The 26,970-nt window shown below is 36.3% G+C and overlaps 1 protein-coding gene across 5 annotated transcripts in view; it reads right to left on the minus strand.

Annotated features, from left to right (window-relative positions):
* The window catches only part of LOC131431397 (uncharacterized), a 232,589-nt gene that overhangs the window by 170,132 nt on the left and 35,487 nt on the right, over nucleotides 1–26,970 (minus strand). Inside the window, exon 2 of one of the 5 annotated variants that reach the window (XM_058597079.1) lies at nucleotides 2,143–2,264. The exons of the other annotated variants lie outside the window; for them this stretch is intronic. The gene's annotated coding sequence lies outside the window, so the exon portion shown is untranslated. The remainder of the gene's footprint in view (nucleotides 1–2,142; nucleotides 2,265–26,970) is intronic. 5 annotated transcript variants of the gene reach the window in all.

Here is a 26,970-nt window from a genome sequence, read left to right on the forward strand (position 1 = left end):
GTTCCGGAATTACAGGATGATATTTGCGAAATAAAATGAAAATAACTGCACCTTTTTTCTCAGAGACGGTTGAACTGATTCTCACAAACTTAGATTTAAATGAAAGGTTTAAATGTCTTATACAAAGTTCCAGATTTCGAATTTTGATCCGACTTCCGGATCCGGAATTACAGGGTGATTAGTGTAAAAATTTCAGTTTCAAATTGTTTCCTCGCTTTGCTCAGAGATCGCGTGACCGATTTTATTTATCTTTGGTTCAAATAAAAGGTCTCATAGTAAGACCGACTTCCAGTTACGAAATTATAGGGTAAAGTGTGTTAAAATTTGACATTATTATGTAATAAGAATCTTTTTTTGTTAGATCAGTTTTACCCCCATCGGGTTCGAACATAAAAAAAATTGGGAAATTTACCGGAAAAGTGGGAAAAATACATAAAGTTATTTTGTATGGAAAATGGAATTTTCCGTTGAAAAAGTCGTCAATGATTGCTATATCTACGATTGATGTTTGGTGCGTAACGAGTTGCATAAGTGTTTGGTCGTCGAAAAAAAAAATACTAGATCATCGAAAAAATCGTTTGGCGCGCAACGAGTAGTTTTGTGAGGAGATTTCACATGCATACTTGATCCATGCGATTTGTCTTTTCGAGCCACGTGCTTAATTGGGTAACGAAATTATTGCTTGAAAAATTACCGGATTGCGGAATGCATATGACTGTTTTAACTGACCCAGGGTAGTTTCATCAAACAGACACTTTTTACGAAACTGTGTTTTGTCCGCACTTAGCAATGGAGGTTTGAGCAAACCGGGAGCGGGTCATTTCGCCGAAAGCCATTTCGCCGAAAGTCGGTTCGCCGAATGCCATTTCGCCGAAAGTCGTTTCGCCCAATATGGCAATTCGCCGAAAGGGTCATTTCACCGAAAGGGTTATATTGTCGAAAGAGTCATTTCGCCGAAAGGTTCATTTCGTCGAAAGGGTCAGCCACATAACCGAAGCCAAGATGGTCAGACCTACCGCTCGTTCAGACCCAACTGAAGCAAACAAATCTAGCTTTAAGTGGACCGGGCAAACGAGGCGATTACAGGTTTGTATGCGAGGCCGCCGCTTCCGACGGCAGGTCGGCGGCCAACTCAGCTGACGTCGCCTCGGCGGCTTTGTGCCGCCGAGCCATCTTGGCTTCGGTTTATCCTTCAATTATCCAGAAGATATAAAAACAAATAGATATTTTTGATTGATAACAATAATTTGCAGTTTTCTAATAAATTATGTTATGTATTCGAAATTACCCTTTCGGCGAAATGACCCGCTCCCGCGATGAACTTGTTCTCTGTGGGTAAAAGCGAAATAATTAGACACCGACCTACACAAATAAATTAATTCAGCTTGTTGGCAATTTCGTTAACAAGATTAGTCAGTGTCAAAACTCTATTAGTTTAGAAAAGTTCGATGATGTCATTGCTAAGGAACACGTACGCACTGGATGAAGCTAATCGAGTTCCGAAAAATCCGCATATTAAAAATACCATTGTAATTAAAGCAATTCGGTACAGAAAACATTCAAATCGATTTTAATCAGTAAAAAATTGATAAGTTATCGCCTAAACCATCGAACAAAATTTGCGAAAAGATTGGCCCAGATTAACTTTTCATTTCCATCATTCAACTTAGCTTTTTTTAGTGTGTCTTTCTTTGGATGCTGATTGAAAATTAATTTTTCTGCGTTAACACGCTCACAAAGAAAATGTTATGAAATCTTTCGGTGCTTTGTTCGCTTCTGACATTCCATCTGATGAATTCAAACACTCGATATAACTTTACGACAGATCATTAAAAGTAGCTTTTAACCAAGTATAAAAAATCTCTTGCGACGCTGATAATCTTCATTTAAAAACTAATAATGAATATAAAATCAGTTTCAGTATCCTACAGTCAACAAAATTATGCTTCCTCGAGCATATTCTCATTCTGTTTGTTTTCCAGCAGCGGTACGCAAATCGCACCGGAGCGAAACCAAAAACCAGTTCCCACTAATTGGAATTCCCATCTGAGGTTTGAAAAAAGTCACCAAATGGAGTTTTAATGAATTTGCGCCTCGCGGTTGGATTCCCAATGTCATTGCAGCCAATGTAACGCAATTTACCTGGTGTCATCGATGTCGGAGTTGGTCACTAACAAAGACTAAAAAAGGTAAAAATTTTCCGAGATAAGTTTTTTTCGCTGACAGGCGAAATGCGGTTACCATTTTCATCATTGGGAGCATACCTGAAATGAAAGGAAACAAGTAGAAGAGTTATTTGGTGATTTTGTTTTATTAGAAGGGAGTAAAATGAATGAAATTTTTAAAACAGGACAAAGTTTGAAGATCAACTAGAAATATTCGTTGAAGAAGAATGATCGGTTAATTCAAAACAAATGTGGAATTATACCTTCGAGATAAAATTTTGTGGATAGAATTTATCACATTTTAGTCGAAATATCACTAAGCTTGAATACTTCTCCCCGGCAGCTTCGATTTAACACCGTTTTTGGGGTCGACGCCACTTACCAACTACCACGCCATTTATCGACTGTATGCCACAGAGTCTTCCATAACCTGTCTAAAGCATGCAAATCATTTTTCCGACCTAATCAAATTTTCCTTACATCCTGCTTCATATTCATTACATCGAACGACGAAGCAATTTATCCAACCGAGTCATAACGACCACCGCCCTGCTAATAGTAAGATTAACATTGTAGATTACGAGCGCGTGGGTGTGATCGTCCGTAGCATAGACATAACTCCTAAGTCTTGCACCACTATCCTAGAATGGTAGTAGGAATGCTACTACTTCCGCATGCACATACAATATGTGCTAACCATTGAAACCACACGAGTTGTTCCGGCTTTTATGAAAATTAAACATACGGAATAAATCATAGCCAACCAGTCAATGAAGAATGGCTTCTCTTCAAACGGTGCAGCCTTATTTTATGAGTTATCAGATTAGCCTAATCAACGATTATGAATATTGAATGAAATGATTTGGGCAGTTTGCAAAAGTTTTGAGGTCGCATGGAAACTAATCATTTAAATATTTTATCGCCTGGAAATTTCTTCTTGAAAACAAATTAAACTATTACATTTTCAGTGAAAATGTGAACTTTAGAAATGTCGTTCACCTAACTTGTAAAAACATGCATTCGCTAGCACACGAACAATCGAAAAACGAAAAGCAGGACAAAATGGTACAAACAGCTACAACTCTCTGATAATTACCTGCTAACGGGTTTTAATGTAGTGTTTGAATTCTATCGCATTGCTCGGATCTTGCATAGCCGTATGCAGTTTTTTCCCGCCAAGGTGATAAGTTAAAACAAGTTTTTCTAATACAAGTTGAGAACTATAAAGTTACCGCTAAATGCTGCTGCTGCTACGTACACAGCTTCCACCGGCTTTGCAGACTATTGCCGTGTACCTCCATATAGAAACTTTTGTATGTTTGTAAGAAGCCATCTCGTGATTACCTATTCAAACGTTTTTGCTTATCGCAAATTACACCAACCTGCCTTTCAGTCATTTGCGTCATTTGCTATCATCGTACCGTCACGTTATACACGTCACTTTACTTTAGATAGAGTTATTAGGCAGAGTATAACAAAACAGTAATTTATAAACTTTTATATTTATTTAATTTTCACTTTTTTGAATCAACCGACAACAATAGCTCAGAAAGTATGTTAGTTTCTAGCGTGAAAGCGATCGTTCATTAGTTCACAGTGTCTAGCCACAACGATCACAATTAAATTAACCGGATAATAGTTCCAACCTAACCGCAAACAAAAAAAATACATTCATCATGCCTCTATGGCAGAAAACTGACAGACAGGAAAAAAAGTAAGTAAGCGTCAAGAGTACCACCGCGAAGCAGAGGCTCTTAGATTAGCGAAAAGTATTCCATTCTGCATCTACTGTTACTACGAGAACGGAGATCACGAATGCTCTTTCTGGTGTCAAAGCGGTTGCAAATGTTTCGCCTTCGCCGACTCTGACTTCGCCGCTGTCGGTAATTAGGTAATTAATTTTAATGCATATGCATAACATCGGCAAGACAATCGTTTCATACTTGGCGTGCGGTCGGAAGGAACTCCTGAAGCAGCTGATACCGTGGAATGGTGTTCGTTTGTGTGTTTCTATATTATGGTGAACTAATGATGAGTTTATAGTTTATAAAATTTGGCATGAGCATTACTATGAATTATATAGCGCAATACCATTCCAAATCTCTGTGATCAAGATCAGTTACCATTAATTACAATGATTGTGGTATTCGTCATACAGCCATCGAGCTTTGTCTTTTGCTAAAAAAGCAAACACATCTTGGAAGAAACTCAAATAACTGAATAAAACTGCATAGTTAAAAATTCAAACAATTTAAGGAGCAGAACAACTAGGCAGAAAGTTACAAGGTTGATTCGAAAAATTTCACGAAATTTGAATTTTTGTTCGTACGTATGTTCAATTTTGACCCTCACTTATCGTTTATCCCAACAAAATGAATAAGATGGTAGCTTCTGTTGGGATGATTGAGCTTTGCTGTCTATATAACATTCTTCATAATAACAAAAACTCATGATTCGTCACCAGTTATGACTCTCTGGATCAATTTTGGGTTGTCACGGACAGAATCCTACAGCTCCTGAGCTCTTCTCGGCCCTCTAAGAAGATTTTGTACCACCGATAAACGTTGCTTTTGTTCAATGTAGCTTCGCCGTATGCAACAGTCAACATTCCACGCACTTTAAGTTGTTCTTCGGACAAAATTTAATACAAATTCTTTAATCCATTTTTTGGGATAGACGAAAAACGTTCTCGTTCAAAAACTGTGAAAAACTAACTGAACATTCAAAATAGCCGGAATTGTCAACATAAGTGAGGATCATGAGTACCAATATAACACCACCAAAAGATCAAAATTCGAGCATACGTAGCCCGCGAATGGGCTCTAGCAATTTGGAGGAAGATCCAATTTTTTATCGAAAATTTGTGTTCAGCGACGAAACTCATTTCTGGTGGATATGGATATGGATACGTCAACAAGCAAAATTGTCGCATCTGGAATGAAGACCAGCCTGAAGCATTGCAAGAGCTACCAATGCATACCAAAAAAAAGTCACTGTTTGGTGTGGAATATGGGCCGGTGGCATTATTCTTGAAATACCGGCCGATAAGTTGGAGATAGTGTGCCAAAAATAGGACCTTGCGCATGGGCCATGGTCATGGGCGCTGGTCTTACAAGCCAGTTGTCGTATGTTCGAACCCCAACCTGGAAGGATTCTTAGTGTCAGTAGGATCGTAGTACTAGCCATGCAATGATTCTGTACGCTAAGGAGTGTATCGAAAATAAGCTATCCACAAATTTTTCTTTCAAATTCTGATAAGAAACGATACTTTACTCAAACTAAAAATTGATCCTTTATTGTACGAGGTTAAACTTGAGCATAATGAAAATCGGATGAAATATAAGTTATTCCTTCACGAATTTTCGAACTTTTGATCAAACGCTCTTCATCAAGTTCCGGACAAGTGTTGCATCGCATTTTTTGGACGCTCGAGCAAAATTTTCTTGAACTCCTGCATGTTTTCAGCTGACTAACCAGTCTTCTTGAAGATCCTATTCACGATTGCCCAGTAACGTTCGATGGGTCGAAGCTGAGGGCAATTTTGCGGTTTGATATTTTTCTCAACGAAAAGTATACCCTTTTCCGCAAGCCAATTGAGAGTGGTTTTGGCATAGTGAGCCGACGCTTAATCCGGCCAAAACAGTGGAGGTGTACTTTGCTTCTTATATAAAGGCAGCAATCTCTTCTGGAGACACTCAGATCGATAGATTTCTGCATTTATAGTTCCGGTAGTGAAAAAAGTGGTCGACATTAAACCACAGGAACATATTGCTTGTCATACCAGTGTCTTTCGATCGAATTTTTCCACTTGTTCTACACTTTGTTTCGAGATTTTCTGCTTCTTGTAGGTCTTCAGGTGATTTCGCCTCTAGATACGCTGGATCATTCCGACACTTTGCTTTGCTTTGCATGAGCCATCTAAAGCGAAGACGCGGCCAACATTTGCACGAAATCATCTTCAAACATTAAATTTATTCAATCATTATATTTATCGTTCTATCGATTCCAATAAAAATTTCATCAATTTTCTTAAATTTTTGGTGTTCTTTTTTGAAAATCAAATCCTTATTATTATTTATATCGTTTATTTACCCCCGGTTTTAACCTAATAATGGTCGTTCACCGGGTATGTATCAGATTGGGGTAGGGGTTTGGGGGTGGCTGGGAAAAATCAAATCCTATTCCTCTCAAAAATTCACCCTTTATAAGTGCAAGTAAATAACCTTTTCTCTGATCATTGTATTCGGAAATACTTGAGTAATACGGACATAGTCAAACCCACCTCATTTGTTTTGCATGTTCGGTCAAGAGAGTTCGAGTCCTCATATATGGCTGATAATGTTCATCAATATGTTAGTTATATTTCCATTCCGAAAAAAACAAACTGCTCACTACTTGCAAAATAGCTAAAAAAGATCTTCAAGCATTGCAGCAATAGATTACTCAAATCTAGTAATTTACAATACCATGTGTATGTTTGATTGCTTTGGAACACGTATGATTGTTTCGATGTATTTTTCGTATTTAATAATTTTTATTCGCGGAAGCATTACGTGGACAGTTTCATTGCTATCCAGCGGATAGAGAGGGGACAATGGTTCACTATTTACATCATCATTCTTTGGTCCATCGCCAGGAGTCAGAGTAGGGTTTCCTTGTTTTAATTTTCTATGTATTTGATTCATTCACTGAACCCAACAAATTTTATTGTGCATTGGTTGCATATGACGATTTCGGAGTGGAAGTGATCAGCCGCTTGGCTGCTCTGACAAAATGTGAAATACCGTGTGATTTTTATCTTTTACAATGGAATATGTTGGATATTTGGTGAATCTAAATACCGCTGCCTCTGTGTCGAATAAATGTGAACAGTGGATGGATGGTCAGAGTGAACAAATGTAAACCTAAACTCAGTACTGGAACGGGAGATGATATCACAAAAGGGAGTATTATTTCGTTATATATTTTTCCAAATATAACTAACCAGCCGATATAGCACTCACTGAGACCAAATCAACTGTTTCTGAAATGAATAAACTATCAATGAATTGGTTGGACTGGAAGAATTCTACACTAACCCCATCCACTACTTTCCGATTACTTGTCATAGATTTGTAACAATTTGTGATGAAATTCCGATTTATCGTTAGCTAACTCACACCATCCAGCATAGGAGATTGATAGTACCTATTAGCTTTCTCCGGACAGTACCAGCCTACATGCCGTGTGGAATCCGGCAGGGAAAAATGAACCAAGAATAGATCAACTGGGTTCCTGCTTCCATGTCGACAATTGCAGGAGTTTCGTTTTCCTTTCAGTTAGCAGATATTTTCAACATTTCACTTTTGATTACTCTATTTTACTTATCTCTTCATTCAACCTATCAATTTCCGTCAAGCGTGCGCAAATCCCTTGATATTACACGGAGAACCCTTCGATCATAAAATTGCGATATCGCAGTTTTTGATTTTTGCGATAGTTGATTTAACTAATTTCTTTTTGATTCAACCAAAATGGTTTTTGATTTGCATATATTCAAGTAGTTGAAAAATATGTTGTTTTGAATGCTGTCAAATGCCGGAGACAGTTGAAAGTAAAACAATAATCGCAATGGAAAATCAACAACTTTTTTAGTTGAAATCTGTTCACGTCGCTTCAAAATGTCAATGAAAACAACATCGATGATTAAAGCGTTTGGTGAAATTGTGTGCATTCGATTTGAGAAATTTATGATTCCATAACAAGTGTTTATCTAACAGCGGTGTTGTGATAAAGTTAACCTTGTTTAAGATGAAAAAGATTTGCTGACAAATTAGAAAATGTTAATTAATGATCATCTCGTAATCTTTCAGGTATGCACAAAAATTTTATGCTTCAAATTCGATCATTGATTTACTTCCAGCAGACTGTTTTACTTCCAGCTGTTTGATACCGATGATGATGTTCATGCATTAGCAATAAAACAATTTTTGACATGAATTTAATTTATAAAAGTAACAGGAGCGAAGGGTTTCAAACACACAGAACGCGCTGCGATTGAATGGCGCGTTTGAATTGCCGTCGAAAAATTCCAATTCCCTGCGGTTGATGCATCCAAGCTCATATAAATTGACTAAAATTATCAGTGCAAAACTTTAGTTCAACCGTTTGAAGGCATCGTTTTAGGGAAATTTAATAATTTTACTAATTTACTCGCCCCTCCGGGCACTTTAGATGATTAAAAACGTTTTTCTACATCAATCATTTCCGATCGAATCAGAAGTATTTCTTTAGAATTTAGATCTTTACTGATCTCGACTTGACATGATCATGATCATTGTTCGAGTTGATTCAACTATGTCTAAAACAAATAAAACCGATTTATTTTTCAACTAACAGAATTTTGTTTCAATAACAACACCAGTTATTTCAACTAAAATATTTGTTGAAATTGAAAGGTATGTGTTCTCACTAATTGACAGAATTTTTTTCGAACAGTTGAATTAGTTGTTTCAACCATCGTGTCTGCTAATCGAAAAACAAAAATTAAAGTTTAGTTAAAACAACAATCGATTAGTTGTACCAAATTTTAACCAATCGAATTCAGAAAATCAACTAATATTCTGGTTGAAATGGGATCGTGGGTGGTTCCGTGTACAAAGTTAATAACAGAGATAACATATATCGGTATATTGAATACAAATAAAAAAATACTTGATATTAATATTTCAAACAATAAATTTTTTTTTCTCGGTAGCCGGCTGCCCAGATCAACCAATATAACCAATTAATAATTTTAATAAATAATTAAAATAATAAAGCGGAAATAATAAAGAATCAAGACGTGCGTGAAATATTTTGACCTTTATTGGGTGATTTAAAATGATTTTATAAAAACTGTTTAGAATATGGCTTCAATATAGGATATTGTTGATACGTTCAGTCGGGAAGTCAGTGAGTTTAGTGGTGCATCCGAGCATCTTGAAACTGGAACATACTGAGTCGCGCGCGAATAATACCAATACTGAAATTTTTACTAACAAATATCCTTCTCCCGTAACACTTGTGGAGTGCGCAGTAGTATATACTAACATCCCTTCCCATTCCTTATACGATCTACGTTCGGGCCTGGCCGGCGCCGGTACTGATCAATGAATTCTGGGGTTACCAGAAGATGAACATTGATGGATGATTTACCAGTCCCAGGTCGGATCATCTAGAGGTTCCCTGTACAATTTCAGCTAATACCGACCAGTAACGGAGTAGCAACCAGGGGTGGTCGCTCAAGCTCAAGCATTGGTTGCATATGACGATTTCGTTGATGAGTGTTTCATTTCTATATTTTTGTCTCCGAATTACTGGGAATGATTTGGGCGGTGATTCATTGTGCTTGGGTTTAGATGTCTCCTTGTCCAGTTTCTCGATAGCCGTCGTGAGTAACATTCCGAAAAAATGACTATGTAACCAGCTGATTGTCCTAGAGGTAGCAGCTGCAAGTTGCATTGCTCTCAGAGGCGAATTGTATGTATATTTCACTACTAATTTTGTTCAGTTGTATCTCAGTCATTTTCTTATGGTCGATGTACATTTACTCCTTAAACAAATTTGCTATTTCTAGTAATAGAAGTTGCATACGACACCATTTAATGTCAATAATGATAGACCTTTGCCGTGGAGTCAAATAAATCCTTTGCTCGAATTACTCATTTAGAATCATCTTTTTGATAAAGTTTAGAGTTGTCTTATTGTCTTATCCCGTTCTTAGTTACTGTAGTGCCGGTAGTAAGCGGTATGATGTGCCGACTATCTCGGATGAGGGTGTCGAACTGTAGTTTTCGAAACGTAGATTTTCTGGAGAATATCAAGTTCGCGTCATCCATAACGACACGATCGTATTTAATTGCAAATTCAAAAAGGGCTAGCTTAGTGTGAGCAGCATTCCGGGTTCACTTCGTGTTACGGTATGATACAAACTTTACTTTGAAAGTTTTCAAACAAACTCTCTCCTTCAGTTTCTGATCATAAGGCTGGGAAACTCAAATAATAATCACTTTAGTTTTAGATTTAGTTGCAATATACGTTTCGAAATCGTTGAGAATATCGTGCACCATTTACGAGTTGACCCTGGATCTGTATGTTTCTTTGATACGGTTATTCTGTTAACAAATGTACTTCGCTTTTTTAGACTCTTTAGATGTCAACCAAAGAAATTTAAAAAATCTGGATACACGAAAATTGGTGCCATTATTATATCGGTTACTAAAAGGTGATTTTTTTGAGGTTAGGATTTTCATGCATTAGTATTTGCTCAGATTTTTTGAGGTTATGATTTTCATGCATTATTATTTGCTCAGTATGCTCTGACATTTCATCATGAATAGACTTACTAACGAGCAACGCTTGCAAATCAGTGAATGGGCCCTAGAAAAGTTGGCAGAAAATCCGCTTTTTTATCGACAAATTTTGTTCAGCGATGAGGCTCATTTCTGGTTGAATGGCTACGTAAATAAGCAAAATTGCCGCATTTGGAGTGAAGAGCAACCAGAAGCCGTTCAAGAACTGCCCATGCATCCCGAAAAATGCACTGTTTGGTGTGGTTTGTACGCTGGTGGAATCATTGGACCGTATTTTTTCAAAGATGCTGTTGGACGCAACGTTACAGTGAATGGCGATCGCTATCGTTCGATGCTAACAAACTTTTTGTTGCCAAAAATGGAAGAACTGAACTTGGTTGACATGTGGTTTCAACAAGATGGCGCTACATGCCACACAGCTCGCGATTCTATGGCCATTTTGAGGGAAAACTTCGGAGAACAATTCATCTCAAGAAATGGACCGGTAAGTTGGCCACCAAGATCATGCGATTTGACGCCTTTAGACTATTTTTTGTGGGGCTACGTCAAGTCTAAAGTCTACAGAAATAAGCCAGTAACTATTCCAGCTTTGGAAGACAACATTTCCGAAGAAATTCGGGCTATTCCGGCCGAAATGCTCGAAAAAGTTGCCCAAAATTGGACTTTCCGAATGGACCACCTAAGACGCAGCCGCGGTCAACATTTAAATGAAATTATCTTCAAAAAGTAAATGTCATGTACCAATCTAACGTTTAAAATAAAGAACCGATGAGATTTTGCAAATTTTATGCGTTTTATTGTTTAAAAAAGTTCTCAAGCTCTTAAAAAATCACCCTGTATAAGGTTGGTTATTCGCATCTCGGGTCTGAAAAGCTCCCTAACTATCTTTGCGGTTTAAGAGCAACTTTATAAGGCTATTTGTAATGTGACTGAGTTGTTTTAGTTCAATAATTCATTGGCCAGTGTCTCATGATTATGCATTTGTGCCAAAGTCCACACGAAATTTCACATGTCAAATATTGAAGACTGGAACAATGACGAGAAAATATGGGAGAATACTTCATCCGAAGCCACTGAACCTCGAGATAAGTGGAAAAGCAGCGTGTGTTGAAATGATTATGTTATTATTTATGTTACCATACAATGTGCATAACTAGCATTCAGCGAGAATGGCGCACAGCCGGTAGACCTGTTGAGCTTTACTATCACTGTTGTGTTTTCGTTCACATGGAATCACTCTGTGCTCGACCGTGCTTAGGACTGAAGCCACTGAAAAAGTTCCAACGATGGATGCAGACCCTGTGTAATGTTTGCTGCAACAGAAGCTCAAACCAGCGATGGATGTGTTGCCGTGAGCACGTTTTTAGCCTATGTCTGGGCAGAATTGTTACGGTGGTTGATTTTACAACCCAATCGAAGTGCACGGTCTGCGGTGCCCGGGTAACAGTTGATGACGGTGTCGGTTAAGATGCTTGGTGCGATGATCAGTGTTCTCCTTATCGGAAATGGGCAAAGTGCATCTCACAGCAACTGTAAAAATAGCGGTTTTACTGACTCTTTTGATAAATGTACTTCAAGCAGAAGTTTAGTAGGGGTACGTGGTTTGAATGAAAGGTACCTTAAACTGCAGGAAAAAAGGGAAGGAACATGTTCTAATGGATCATTAGTTCTTACGATGAACCGCACTGTAGGTTCAAATAATTAGATCGTTTATTTAATAAAACCTATGGACCATGAAGATGAATATGAGAACATTTTGCTTGTAAAATATATGATCCGATGAGACTAAGTGATGGAAAAGATAAGCAACCGTATTTATAACTAGCCGATCGCATTCGTTCTAATCATAAGCTTTGTGGTTAAGAATATAATAACTCTATGGACATGTAGACTTTGTTACAAAAAAAACACAGTTTTTGAAAACTAAAAACGAAACGAATACCATTCAGCAACCACCGAATTCGCCTGATTTGGCTCCCTGCGACTTTTCCCTATTCGGTCGACTCACGAAACCGCTCTGTGGAACGCGTTTCAGCACCCGAGATGAGATTATGGTAATCGGAAAGATGGTCATACCGAAAACTGAATATAAAAAATGTTTCGAGGATTGGGGATTGGATCAAACGCTGACATAAGTGTGTTACAGTCGATGGAGAGTAATTTGAAGTAGACAACATCGATTTTGATTAATAATCTTAATTTTTTTAATTTTCTGAATTAATTCCGGGAACTTTTTGATCAAGGTAATACGATATAACGCGAAACTCGTTTGGTCAAATTTTACACTTATAAGTAAATCGATTTTCAAAATTTGAAGTCGAATTACAAAAAAAATCCAGTATCTTTTTATCGAAAACCAAACTAAACTGAAAGTCAATCAAGAATCAAATAAAGCTCGATTTGTGAGGAGATTTCACAGAACTCCCAGTGCAAAAACTCGTCATTCATCAGAACAACACATTACAGTTTTTCAATAAATTTCACAATTTTTAAGGCAGAAAAGCGAATGAACGTCACCGCATGAAACAATCAAACAACTACTATATTTCCCTCGGACGGCGAAAGTATACATCGAAATCTATTCCCAATGTTGCACTCTGAATAGTATTAAATTACATTAGGTGCGGAGGTTTACCGCGATCTTTGCTAGGCCTGTCCGCTGTTTGTTTATGTGAGCCGGCGGCCTTACGAAAACCAATCCATGCTTTTGTCGTTTTCCCGGCCGAGTTCATTCCCTTGTGTGTACGGTTGCACCCATATGCATTCAGCACAGCACATCATTTCCTAATCTATTGACATTCTCTCCGATTGCGTTGTCGTGATTTGTTTGAAACGCTTGTAGCGAGAATCAACAAGTTTGCCGGTAGCATGAATTTAATTACCCGTGCTGTCAGATATTCCGCCTTTACAGGTCCGGTATCGCTGTTAAGCCAAGCAGCTAAACATATTTTCATTTGTGTTACACAAAACCGATCAGATTTTTTTTTCTCTATTTTTGATCGAGTAAGCTAATGATGTTCTTCGAAAAAACAATCGAAACATTTCTGGTGACACTGTCGTAAAACACTAACCATTCATCGTAGACCAGGTTGAAAAACAACAATAAAAACCTTTCACTGTTTTCTTCACGACAGGAATTCATACGAGGGATCCATTAGTGGAAGGGAAATAATTCTATTTCCCTGAAGACAGTTTGTATCGTCTCGTGTTCAACAACAACTTTGTCGATACAAGATATTTTGTGCATACTGAGCTTAGGTATCCAATATAAACAATGTGACACACCACCTCATTGATGTCATATAATACAAGAACTTAAGCCACTGTGGAAATTTGAATAACATCCTTTGTGTGACAAAGTGAATAGTCACTACGGTCGTCTCGAAACGAAAAAAAAACAATACCAAGGTTTCGATCCCCATTATTCTCGTCATTGATTGACATTTCCTGGAAACATGAGGTGTCAATTAACTTTGAAAATGAGATGAGATGGGCTGAGAAAGATAACCTTTGTGGATCATTCTCGAGATCTTTACTATTTAGATCAATGATAGCAGATTTCGAAGGCATCGTAAATTCAAACATGTTAATATATTCTTCAAATAATCAAATCCTTGCCGAACGCTTCCGCAACATGTATGAGCGTATGCTAGAGAATCATTTCTAGTGCTTTAAAGTTTATCACTATGAGAGGTAAAAAATAACCTCACTGGAAGTGAAAAAAAAAGAGTTTGAGATTTTAATATTATTTAAAGAAGTACCTTTTTTGATTGATGCACTAGTTTTCGCGAATTTTCAACTTTTCCGCCCAAAAACTTATTTCCGGAAGGTCAGAAAAATTCTCCTATGCTGCTCGATGGTGTCAGGAGTTGAGTTTTTTTTTAAGTGAGACATATTTTGAGGATTGGGAACAGAGAAGTCATAGAATAAGCTTTATCGGGCGAAAAAGAAGAATGGGGTAGCAATTGAGGCCCAGTGCTAGAACATTGTTATGAGAAAAAAAGTACGGGTGTGAAATGTCAGAGACATAACTGGATGTCGTGAATACGAATATGACACGCTTTATTTATGCTTCCGAATTCGAATTGGTAGTTCATCGATTGTTTGAATTGTGCAACTTTCCCCTCTTTCATTACTAGAAATTTAAACGATGCGCCTAGACTAAATTACAGATTAGTTACACTAAACATTCTGAAACGCACTTAAATACTATGAAATAAGCAGTATAGTTCTTTATAATAAAAAAAATGGTGACGATTTGATTTAGTTCAGCACGCAGACTCTGAATTCTAAACCCATATTCCAGAACTAAGCTCTAAAACATGAAGACGATTTTTCGCCATGGCTACCTGAATGGGTTTTATAGAGTACAGTAAAGTAAATTTCCGCCTAATTCTTAAGGAATATTATTATGGTTCTAAAAAGAACCGAATAGAAGAAGTCTGGAATAAAGAACTGGATCCTGAGTTCAAGAACTAAATTTAGAACCAATAACAGACTCAGAATCCAGTTTCAATTCTAGAATTGCAATTTCGAAACTCAAATGAGTTCCGGAATACAGTTCCAGAATCCAGTTTCAGCACGCAGGCTCTGAATTCTAAACCTATATTGCGGAACTAAAATCTGAAAATTGAACTTCTCGTTACGACTACCGAAAACCAAATGATGGCAGGTGCTCTCTCCGTCGCTGATGGTTTAACTCCAGCGATGGCAGTCTGCTCGCCTTGAAGGCCAGCAAGCGAATGAAAGTTGCTACCTGAGCGTTTGAGGTTTTAACCACGCAGAAGGCGCCCTCTCCGTCGCTGCTGGTTGAAGGTTTAACTCCCACGACGTCTGCTCCCATCGAACGCACGAAAAGAAATGATCGATTTTCACCACGGTTCCCCTTTTATACGCATTCAGTTGAAGATATGTGCCTGACTACCTCAAAATCGTCGTCCTTGCGCGAAAAACCCAAGCGAAAGTAAAGAGTTTTCCGCATTATTTTGAAATTTTGAGAAAACTTAATTTTTGAGTTGTTTGTGGTTATCTCACACTGTTCAAAATTTTATCCTAAATTCCTGATCATATTTTTGATGAAATGGTGAAAGAATTATGTTGCTACCATTAATACAAGTCGAGATATTCACGATTAAGTTCTGCCCATTCTTCCATATGGCTAAATTTGAAAAGGCACCCCATAGTAAAGTAAGTCGTATTCACGACAAAACCCACTTTATGTGAGACCTTTTCGTTACGATTTCGGCATTTTATCGATTAGGAAAGACGGGGCAATACTCGTTATTGATGGTTTTTTCTTATTTCGAGGTAGTTCGCGAGAAGTATACCAAGACAATTCCAGAAAACCGACACTTTTTGTTCTTTTGCCGGGTGTTCCTACAGAACCGAATTAAACACTATTTTTAATAGCTGTACGTATATTTACGCTTCAAACTGGAATAGTTCATTTTAATTATAATATGTCAGACTAATTGTTTCAATCAGTACTTATAAAATAGTGTAATTAAATCAAACTGACGGCAAGAGCATCAGTGGCATTTAAAAATCCAATAACCCTGTTATTATACTCGTTAATTCATGATGAAAATAAACTGTATCAAATATTTTCTTACCTTCTAACTATACAGAAAATCAATTATATTCTTATTATATCAGGCTACGATCACTGCTCGATCGAAGTTTGCTATCCGAAAAGTCAGTGTTCATTTCCTTGTTCAGCCGTGTTGCCAATCGTGTTGTCTCCGCGGCAACACCGGGCATTCATTATTTTTTATAACGTGTAATACTGGATATAAATTTCATCAATAGTAATCAATTGACGCCAAAAATTGATCCTTTTCGGCATCAGCATAACCAAACACGCTTCCGAAGTACGCTCGCGTTCGTGTTCCGAATTCAGCATGCGAGGTTAAATCTCACCTAAAACATGGTGTGTACGCTTAGTACTAATTATTGTGGCATCTACTACCGTGCGCATCTTTATTTTCCGAAAGCTTAAAACAATTTTATGTAGTTTTTTACATTATCCTGTATAACAGCATCGGGTAGGCAGTCGCTGCAGACTTTATCGGTAGTGAAGTTTCGGTCATCACGAAAGTTTCGAAACCAATAGCTCATGATGTAATCTAAAGAAGCAGCTACTTATTATTTATCGTCGTTTTGCCTCTCAAAAACAATGTTCTATAAAAGAACGAAATCGGTGTAGTCAAAACGTAACAAATGGCTGTATTGCACTGAAAGTTGACATGTCTAAATACAGGAACACTATAAGGTTTCATAATGTATTTACGATGGCAGCGCATTTTGGTGCTAAGGTTACTTTTCACCCCACATTTCTGATAACAAGTAGTAGTGCTAATGCACAATATCATACATTCGTGTAGAATGAATAAATCTTGATACAAGTAGTACCCAATATTGTGACCTTTGATTCATCCTTGGTATAAAACTAGTCTTACAGAATCTATACTTTCGATATCCAGAGATCTTTGAGTTGCTCTGCATATCCTATCAACTTCTCTTATTTATTCGTGTCGAATGAAAACACAAGTGAAAACCCTTAAAGCACAATTCTACAAATACCGAAACATCTCAAGCATTTTCCGCACCGCCACAGCAATAATCGTAACATAGTTGCGTCCCAATTGATCGCACCGCAGATATATAAGCACGCAGAGTCCGGTTTCTTGCAAGTTTGCTACAGGCGAAGTAGAACTATTAATGTTGAGCATTCCTTATTTTTCTCCTGAAAACCTTCATTGGCATGTTTGCCTTTCGCTTTGAAGTAGCAATTACTATTGTTGCCAGGAAGAAAGATAGTAAAATGTAATGATGCTGGAGAGCTTCCAGTTGCAACCAACCAGATAAAAATGCATCGGTTATATGCATGTCGGAATATAAATGGAACCGACTTCCTGCAGTGAACAGAAGCAGCAGCAGCCCGAATCTCTTTTCGCCTGATATATGTTGTGAATTTTAACACATTTGGCAGCAGCTATCGCATTCAACTAGCAAGTGCTAATAACCATTACACTGGTATTACATTCCATTTCGTCAGCTGATCTGTTATAATAATATGCAGTCAACTCTTAGCTTGTATGACAATTGCCCAAAAATAATAAATGAAATGAATGCGGTGAGCGTGATGTATCAATTACAATCACAGCTTTTGTATAAAGGTGATAATTTGTCAGAACATGACAATTGAATTAAAATTAATTAAGATGACTTTAGAGCCCCCAATGCTTGAGTTTGTATTCGTCTATTGTTGTAAAATCACATCACAATGCGGGTCGTCTTATATTCGTGATCGAATAAAACAAATTTAGCCTGTATAACTAAATCGTTTTCATTGAAAATTGCGTAACGAATTGCAACAAAACACAAACAATAAAGTTCTGTTAACAGGTTCCGACAAAGCATACTATCAGTCAAGAATTCATACAGCAAAATTCAGAATGTAACTTAAACCATATGATTTCAGTCAAATGACGTAAAGGCTGATAAAGCACTCATTGGACGTAAAATGGCGTAAAAATACGCTTTTTGAAATAAAACTAATGATAATTGAATAAAAAAAATCATTTTAACATTCATCTGGTATATCAGGCTCTGGAAAAGGAATCTATTACAGTTTCAGTTGATGGCTGCACATATGCACTTTTTTCATGCACGTGTTTGGAACAGGAAATTGAATATAAAGTTACTTTATAGATCCTTATTTTTCAGTTAAATTAAAAATATAATCTTATTCATTGAAAAATTAGTACATTTCAATTTAGTTTTACATAAATGGTGATTTTCAATCAAAATTACGTACAATTTTAATTTCACTGAAAATGACTGGCATATTAGTAATCGTAGCATCGCCCAGGGGCTAAAGATCAATCAAAAACCATTCTAAACCATTTCAACAAATCTGGGTTCAAAAACCTGACCAACAGAAGAGGTGTCGTGTTTTATCAGCACAATGTATTAGAATTGCTGGAAAACCCGACTTTTGAACGGAGCCTCGGAGACCCATAGTGTTATATACCATCCGACTCAGTTCGACGAGATCGGAAAATGTCTGTGTGTGTGTGCACTTTTCGAAGATATTTATATGCGCTCAATTTTCTCAGAGATGGCTGAACCGATTTCAACAAACTTATGCTCGTTTGAAAGCTACTATCGGGCCATTGATCAAGTTCAAAGATCAAATGGCTGTGACTTTTGGTTCCGGAGATATGATTGTATAAGTGACGTAACCGACAAAACGCGTTGATTTTTTTCTGCGCAAGATTCTCGGAAGTGGCTTCACCGATTTTAACAAGCTTAGACTAGTTTCAAAATTTGAGATAAATCGGACATGGGTAAGGGGTGCTACCCATTGGTTAAGGTTTGAAAATTTTCGATCTTGAAAAATTACCATAGGGGGCAGTACATGAGATTTCCAAAATCGAAAATTTTTTTTGATGCCGAAAATCTTAAAATTGCATGAAACGTCGAGATTTAGTGTTATTTCAAAAAAAAAATTTTTTTTCAATCGACTTTCTGGGACTTTTTTTTCGAGATGACACTAAATCTCGACGTTTCTTGCAATTCTAAGACCTTTGGCATCAAAATTTTTTTTCGATTTCGAAAATTTCATGGTGATTTTTCAAGATCTATGAAAATTTCGCTAAGTGGACTAAGAAGGGTTTTTTTTAGATTCACTCTTCTCATACAAATAGGCAACGTAAATGTCAAGCGCTTGGTTGGAAAAATGATGCCTACTATGTGATATAAACACTGAAGAATGCTTTTGTGAACTACTCGATTCAATCTGAATCAATTGGTGTCAAAAATGAACCCAAATTAGTGTAACAAATTATTTAATAAAAAGATGTAAAATGTTTTTATGAGATTGTTTTGAAGAAAGAGAAAGGCATTATCGCACCACTAGGTGGATTAAGAAGGGTTTTTTACATAAAAAATAGGTTTAGAGTTCGCTCAAACTTTAGAAATCGAGCTAAGCAAATGTATGTGTTTGTGTGCAATATAAAGAGGTGTGAATCTCAGAGCAGACTGCACCGATTATGAGCAAACTAATTGCAAATGGAAGGTCTTCCAGGAAGTATATATGCTATTGTTTTTTTTTATTTTTGAATCTGATTACTTCACAAGTTATACAAACTTTTATATCAAAAATTGCAATTGGTTCAAAATGTCTGTCACAATTGACCTTGAAGACTGAATATTCAAATTTTCAAGTGTAGATGCCATATCGTAAGTCGTAGAGTCGTAGAGATATCGATTTTTCGACCATATCCCAATTGTTGGGGTTTTGAACGAAGCGAGATGAAATGACGCTTGGCATCAAAATTAGACACTCTTCAACACAGTTTTTTGTCTTGATTTGTTTTTAGCACGGTTCCTTTTTGGCAACATAATTTTTCGACTGTGATGTGTTAATCCTTATATTGGAAGAACCCGTTTGAAGTTCACGTAAACATAATTGATTTCTTTTCCCTCAACTTGATACACGAGGATCAACTATCAATATTATATGAATCAAACAATTGTATGAAACTTTGACTCCAAACTTTAATTTTTATAGCATCCGGAGGCTACAACAAAATCCGTCAAATCCTAATAACGTAACACTAACAACAATTTGACGTGAGAAAAACAGTCATCGAAAAGATGGATATAAACTTGACCGACAAAACTCGATTCATCATCAATGAACTTGTATATGTATGATTTTTTTCTCTAGCATTCCTTCTTTCATCGTTCATTTTCTTGTTCGTATGCAGCAGCGAACACAGCAAAAGGGTAGCAAAGCAGCTTTAACAATTGAAGGCTATTTCAATCATTAGCAGTGATTTTCGGCATTTCCTTCCCTCCCATTCCTCTGGCAACGCGTGCAAGAAACGATGTTCAAATACCAGTAACCCGAATGAAAGATAATTAATTAAAATTACAGCCCCAATAACAAGAACCGCACCGGTTGATTAAATGGGGCGAAAGAAACCCGAAAAGGAACCCAGAATTATTATCAATATGATAGTAAAAATACTGATGTTTATGGGCAATTTGCAAGATGGAAATTTCTCGATCAACATTTCGGTGCCATCCACAGGAACCTTTCGATCACCAACGAGTCGACCTTAGGTAATCTCATTCAATTAAAAAGAGAGAAATCGACTAACGTCGGTGCGGTAAAAGCATTGAACCGCCACACGACCGAGCAAAGTCAGTAAAGGCTATTTGCAACTTTCTTTGATTTTCTTCCGACTAATTACAACCGGAGGCCGCTATAATTGAAGAAGGCCAAGCATTTGTCATCGAGCAACACGCTGCAGGCTTTGTATACCCCTCAACATCTAATATCTGAGAGATTTATATTTGTACCCTTCATACCCCCTTTGAATCATATTTGCGACCGATCCAATGAGATGAATCAGCCGTCAGTAGTTTCTCTGCAAATGCTTGAGCCAACACCAGTCCAACAGGTCCAACTCGTTCGTTGGTCACAGACATTACTAGTAAATAGGCACCGCATACAGTTAAAAAAACGGAACTTTGCCGAATACCTTTAAGCACTTTAAGCTGTCGCACGGAAATGAACACGACAAAGCAGGATTACGACGACTAGGTGCAAATTGAGAATGAAGTGATTTATCACCAGTCATTACGAGCACATGATAGTAGCTCCAGTATTACAGGATACGTTGTGACCGTCTTTGGGTACCAACAATCAACAAGATAACTTATTATAGCGCGAATTTGACATTTGCGCAGCCTGACGAGATACTGAAGTCCAGGGTTCGTTAAATGAAATTGATTGCAGAAAAGTAACTATGACTATTACTCGAGGCCCAATGTCATAAGTTTTCATCCCAACAACTTTCGGCCATATGGTATTAAAAACTATTTGAAAAGTGGAAGCAAAGTTTTGCAGACTCACCCGCATTTTGATCATTCGTGCCAACGCTGGTGGAATCAATACTAAATGCTCTTTCCGGAAAACACCGGAATCAAAAATTAGCTCAATCCTTTCTTGTACCAAAAAAAACGAAACTTTGTTTGGTCCGAAATTATTATTTTAGTTATTTGATAAAGGTTGAGGGAGTGCAATTTCAAAAAATTAAAGTATTATACTGACAGAACTTAATATACTAGTACACAAGCCAATATATTTCAACATGAATACTTTAAATTTCACCAACGTTTTTTTTACATCTCTGGCATCCTTTATTCACTTAATTGTATGATAGAGCAATCGATCGAAAACACATTTCGAAAGTTTAACGTCCACTTGCTTCGGGACACCACATCTGTTTGTCCGCAAGATATCTTATCTTGTCCAGCACGCAATAAATAAGGTATTTACAGGCGTCCGTTATATTGAACTACGTTCATCATACTTTATGGATCAAACAAAAAAAAACAAGAAATGTGTTTTGTTTTCTGCTCTTTCAGAGCCTGGAATTACGCATAAATATAACTACATTCAGAAGATGCATGCTTGGAGCGAACCAAACAAAATTACGCACCTTTTCGTGACCGCAGCTGAACGCTCGAGCAGCTTCCCTCTGCGAAATAAGCACCTCGACTCACCGATCGATATTTAATTAGTCTCCGGTCGTTTTTTTGATCGCCCAGCCAGACGAGCGAAATGCTTCAAGGTGAATCTGTTTCGAAATTGAACTTCAATGTCTTCGACAGCTGACATTCGACACCGGTTTCGCTAAATTCGGTCATGATCTGCCCGTCCGTGGCGCTCGAAAACAATTCGGTAATAACTTTTCCAACGGAGGTTCATTGGTACTGAATACGAGAAACAAATAATAATCGCTTATACAGACTTAGTCATAAAACTTCAATTAGCGTTGGCTCTCTGGCTTCTTATGTATAACCTAAGGCAAGACGAAGAGAACACACAACTTTTCTTCATATATGAGCAACCACTGACAAACGAACGACAAAAAAAACAAGGGATTATGAGAAGAATGCACGTTGAGCACTTATATGGTCATTCCCAATACACGCCATATACGTCATTCACTACAGCATTAATAACAAGAAAGTTGGCCCGTTCAATGTGCACTAGTATACGAACACTCGACAGAGTTCGATCAATCGGGAATGTGGAATCCGGTGAAACACCCCAACAAAACACCATCTCATTCCATCGAGCAAAGTCGAAGCAGGAATCGATATATGTTCAAAGTTCAGTACCATACTGAAGAATTTTTTTTAAAGGAAGGGAAGGATGTTATGATCCGTGTATTAGAGAATATTAAAAACTATACGTGGAGGTCTGAAGGGCACAGCAAAAAGTTAATTTCAGATAACGAAAATCCATATACGACGCAATTCATGAACACGTAATTCGTCAAATGACTGAATTTTACGAGAATGTATTTATACATTATAGTTGAAGACATATGTAGTTCCACCTAAAATGCATTAAAAATGTTTGCACTAAGCTTTAAATAGGAGGGGTTAAAAGGGTTCACGTCGTATACTATTACAAAATTTAAAATTACCCACGACAATTTATTAACATGTAAAATTGTTATTGAATTATGAAAGCTGTGAGTCTGACGACACGATAAATTTAAATTTTTTTCGGCTTGTGAATTAAAGTAAGATGCTACACTTAGTTATATGTTCATTTATAGAGACGTAAATTTACACAATTTTTGATGTACTGTATAGTATTACAATTTTGAGAGAAATCGTAAGACCAACTACGATTGGAAACTGGTCGCAAGTTAATAAAGAGGCTGAACCCGATCAAAATTTGTTTTCTAAAATACGGAGCTACCATAATTATATCAACGATGACTGCTTTTCCAACGGAACTACCCTGGAGATGTGGAGAAACCAATCCCACGAAACAAAGCGCCCATATAAGTATACTCTTCATACTCGGTCAGGTATAACCATGTAGGGGGCACCTTCTTAAGTTAAGGGCAAGCACGAAACTATTACAGCACTTACAGCTGGATGTAGCTTTTTCTCTCATTAGACAAAAATGAATCAAATTTTTGCAACGAAATACATTATTCGGCAAGCCATCTGCACACGTGGTAAGTGAAAACAAATTCTCAACAGGTGTCATCAATGGTGAAATGTGCAAGACTAAATACCTTCGCAAGCATTGTTATTGTCGTTTTTCAGTACAGTAGAATGAAATTAATATTAATTTATATTCGAACCGTTCCACAGTGGTTCGAATCAATAAAAACGTGGACATAAATCAGTAGCTGCCAAACCGTTCTTTTAATGCATATAGTTGCTTTGAAGAAATTATTTACAAATATATACCGCGTAATTTGATCCTATCAATAATTGTTCATGGCCTACTTTGACAAAAAATGTAACCATAACTTTTTTTCTGAAGAGATAGAAATTTTTTTTCTTCTACAAAGTTTTAGAACTATTAAAAATAATTTACTTTGTCAAATATACCAAAAGTCTAGATCGCACCGTTTCGGATATACAAAGCGTTTTTATGGCAACTCCCTTAAAATCAGTTTTTTATTTATAACTTGTTTCGAGTTAGTTTTTTATGCATACTTTCTTTGGAATAATTGAAGAAAATAAAAAATCCCATATTTTTGTTGAAGGTAGTGCATAGGTTTCTTGTTTCCTGGCAAAGTTATACAACATTTTACCTTTTTTTCACCTATCATAAAACCTTGCACAGAAGCGAAACATGCAACTTTATGCAGCTGATTTTTACAAAATTTGTAGGAAAAGATATGCCCAATATCATAAAAAAAAATCTAAGTGGAACTCGGTGGAACTTTTTTTTTAGGTCTTTTCAAAGTTAGTTTTAATTACTGAATTATGGCAACCCCCTTAAAACTAGTTTTCTAGTCATAACTTGTTTCGTGTTATTTTTTATGCATACTTCGTTTGGAATAATCGTAGAAAATATAAAATTTCATAATTTTGTAGAAACTAATGCATAAGTTTATTCTTTTCTGGAAAATATATGCATAATTTTACTTCTTACCTAGAAAACCTTGTGCCGAAGCGAAATATGCAACTTAATGCAGCAAACTTTTATAATACTTATAGGAGAACATGTACCTTATCCAATTTATTTTCCAATGAGAATATCTTGAGTACTCTTCGTGTGACTCATTTTCACTATGGCCATGCTGAAACCATAAATGGTTAAGAAACAGAGGGCGCACAGTGGTCCAAAACTGGAAAAAGACGGTCACAAGTCTGTACCTTTCACTGATTTTTAAGAGCTAACGTGTCTTCGAAGAAGTTTTACAAAATTATATAACGCTTCTTTTGAAAGTAGCACCTTAATTTTTGTTAAGGGGGTAGTACCGATTTCGAAAAAAAATAATTTTGTTTTTGACAAAAAAAAATTTTTTTCTATCTCATTTCAAAGAAAAAAACATTTCAAATATTTTTGCTGAAGATATGAATAATGTAAAAAAAATATTTTTTGATATATTCGCTTTATTTCAAAAACAGTGTTTTTGGATTTACCTACGTAGAATTTATCTCTATTACCTAAGTATCTACTTCAAAGTTAGCAAAGTTACTCATTTAACTTTTCCCAATACTTTTCACAACCTAATCAATCAACTAGGTAGTTAATGTTACCTAATAAATCATTACAATATGTCACTTAGTCGCATTGCATTCGATCAATCAGTATCAGTCACGCTATCGTCCGAGTTTTCCGTATCGCTAATTTCTTGTTCTGTTGTAAGTTCTAGCATATCAATTGCTTCCAGTGACAATTTCTTTCCAGTTTTGATAGGTTTGTAATAAATATTCGAAATCAGTGGGTCAGACGCTACTAGGAGTCGAAAAAAAATTTGTCATCGTTTTTTCACGGCTGTTTTTCCTCGTGCCCAAGTTTGGATTTTTTTTATTTGTTTATTAATTTTTAACTTTTTTCATTCAATAAACTATAAAGGTTGTTTTATGGAATGGCTTATTTGAAACCTAAGAAAAAACCGTACATTCATGCCTTGGACGAATTTTTGTATCTTTGTTATATTTTACAGGCTGTTGAAAAAAGGCTTTGTGCGAAATACCCCATGGATTATTATTTTGTTACTTTTTACAATTGAATATTTTGTTACTTTTTACAATTGACAATATTAGAATAAATCTAAGTGTAACTAGATGCAATTTTAGGCCTTTTCAAATTTAGTTTTAATTATTGAAAATCCGAAAAATTATCAAAACTTCAACACATATTTCAAAAATGGAAAAATGTTTTCTAGACAAAATATGATAAAGTATTGTTAAAGTACAAACCTTTACGAAGAGATTTCATGTTTAAACGTGTAAATAAATTGAGTTATAGCGAAGCAACACGATTTTTAAGACGAGATGTTGATCGGGCGACTGCAAAAGAGAGTTACAGAAATAGCAGACGCGTGACGCCCTCTGTTTCTTAACCATTTATGGTTTCAGCATGACCATAGTGTAAATGAGTCACACGAATATTACTCTAGAAATTCTCATTGGAAAATAAATTTGATAAGGTACATGTTCTCCTATAAGTATTATTAAAGTTTGCTGCATTAAGTTGCATATTTCGCTTCGACACAAGGTTTCCTAGGTAAAAAAAGGTAAAATTATGCATGAATTTTCCAGAAAAGAATAAACTTATGCATTAGTTTCTACAAAATTATGAAATTTTATATTTTTCACAATTATTCCAAACGAAGTATGCATAAAAAAATAACACGAAACAAGTTATGACTAGAAAACTAGTTTTAAGGGGGTTGCCATAATTCAGTAATTAAAACTAACTTTGAAAAGACCTAAAAAAAAAGTTCCACCGAGTTCCACTTAGATTTTTTTTTATGATATTGGGCATATCTTTTCCTACAAATTTTGTAAAAATCAGCTGCATAAAGTTGCATATTTCGCTTCTGTGTAAGGTTTTATGATAGGTGAAAAAAAGGTAAAATGTTGTATAACTTTGCCAGGAAACAAGAAACCTATGCACTACCTTCAACAAAAATATGGGATTTTTTATTTTCTTCAATTATTCCAAAGAAAGTATGCATAAAAACTAACTCGAAACAAGTTATAAATAAAAAACTGATTTTAAGGGGGTTGCCATAAAAACGCTTTGTATATCCGAAACGGTGCGATCTAGACTTTTGGTATATTTGACAAAGTAAATTATTTTTAATAGTTCTAAAACTTTGTAGAAGAAAAAAAATTTCTATCTCTTCAGAAAAAAAGTTATGGTTACATTTTTTGTCAAAGTAGGCCATGAACAATTATTGATAGGATCAAATTACGCGGTATATATTTGTAAATAATTTCTTCAAAGCAACTATATGCATTAAAAGAACGGTTTGGCAGCTACTGATTTATGTCCACGTTTTTATTGATTCGAACCACTGTGCGTTCGTTAGAACCGATCGGATTTGATGATATACAACCAAATTATGCTATTAAACGACATTTAATTTGCTGCTCTACGAAGGACCAATACTAAT

The sequence above is a fragment of the Malaya genurostris genome, chromosome 2 (genome assembly GCF_030247185.1).
Source record: "Malaya genurostris strain Urasoe2022 chromosome 2, Malgen_1.1, whole genome shotgun sequence".
Lineage (NCBI taxonomy): Eukaryota > Metazoa > Arthropoda > Insecta > Diptera > Culicidae > Malaya > Malaya genurostris.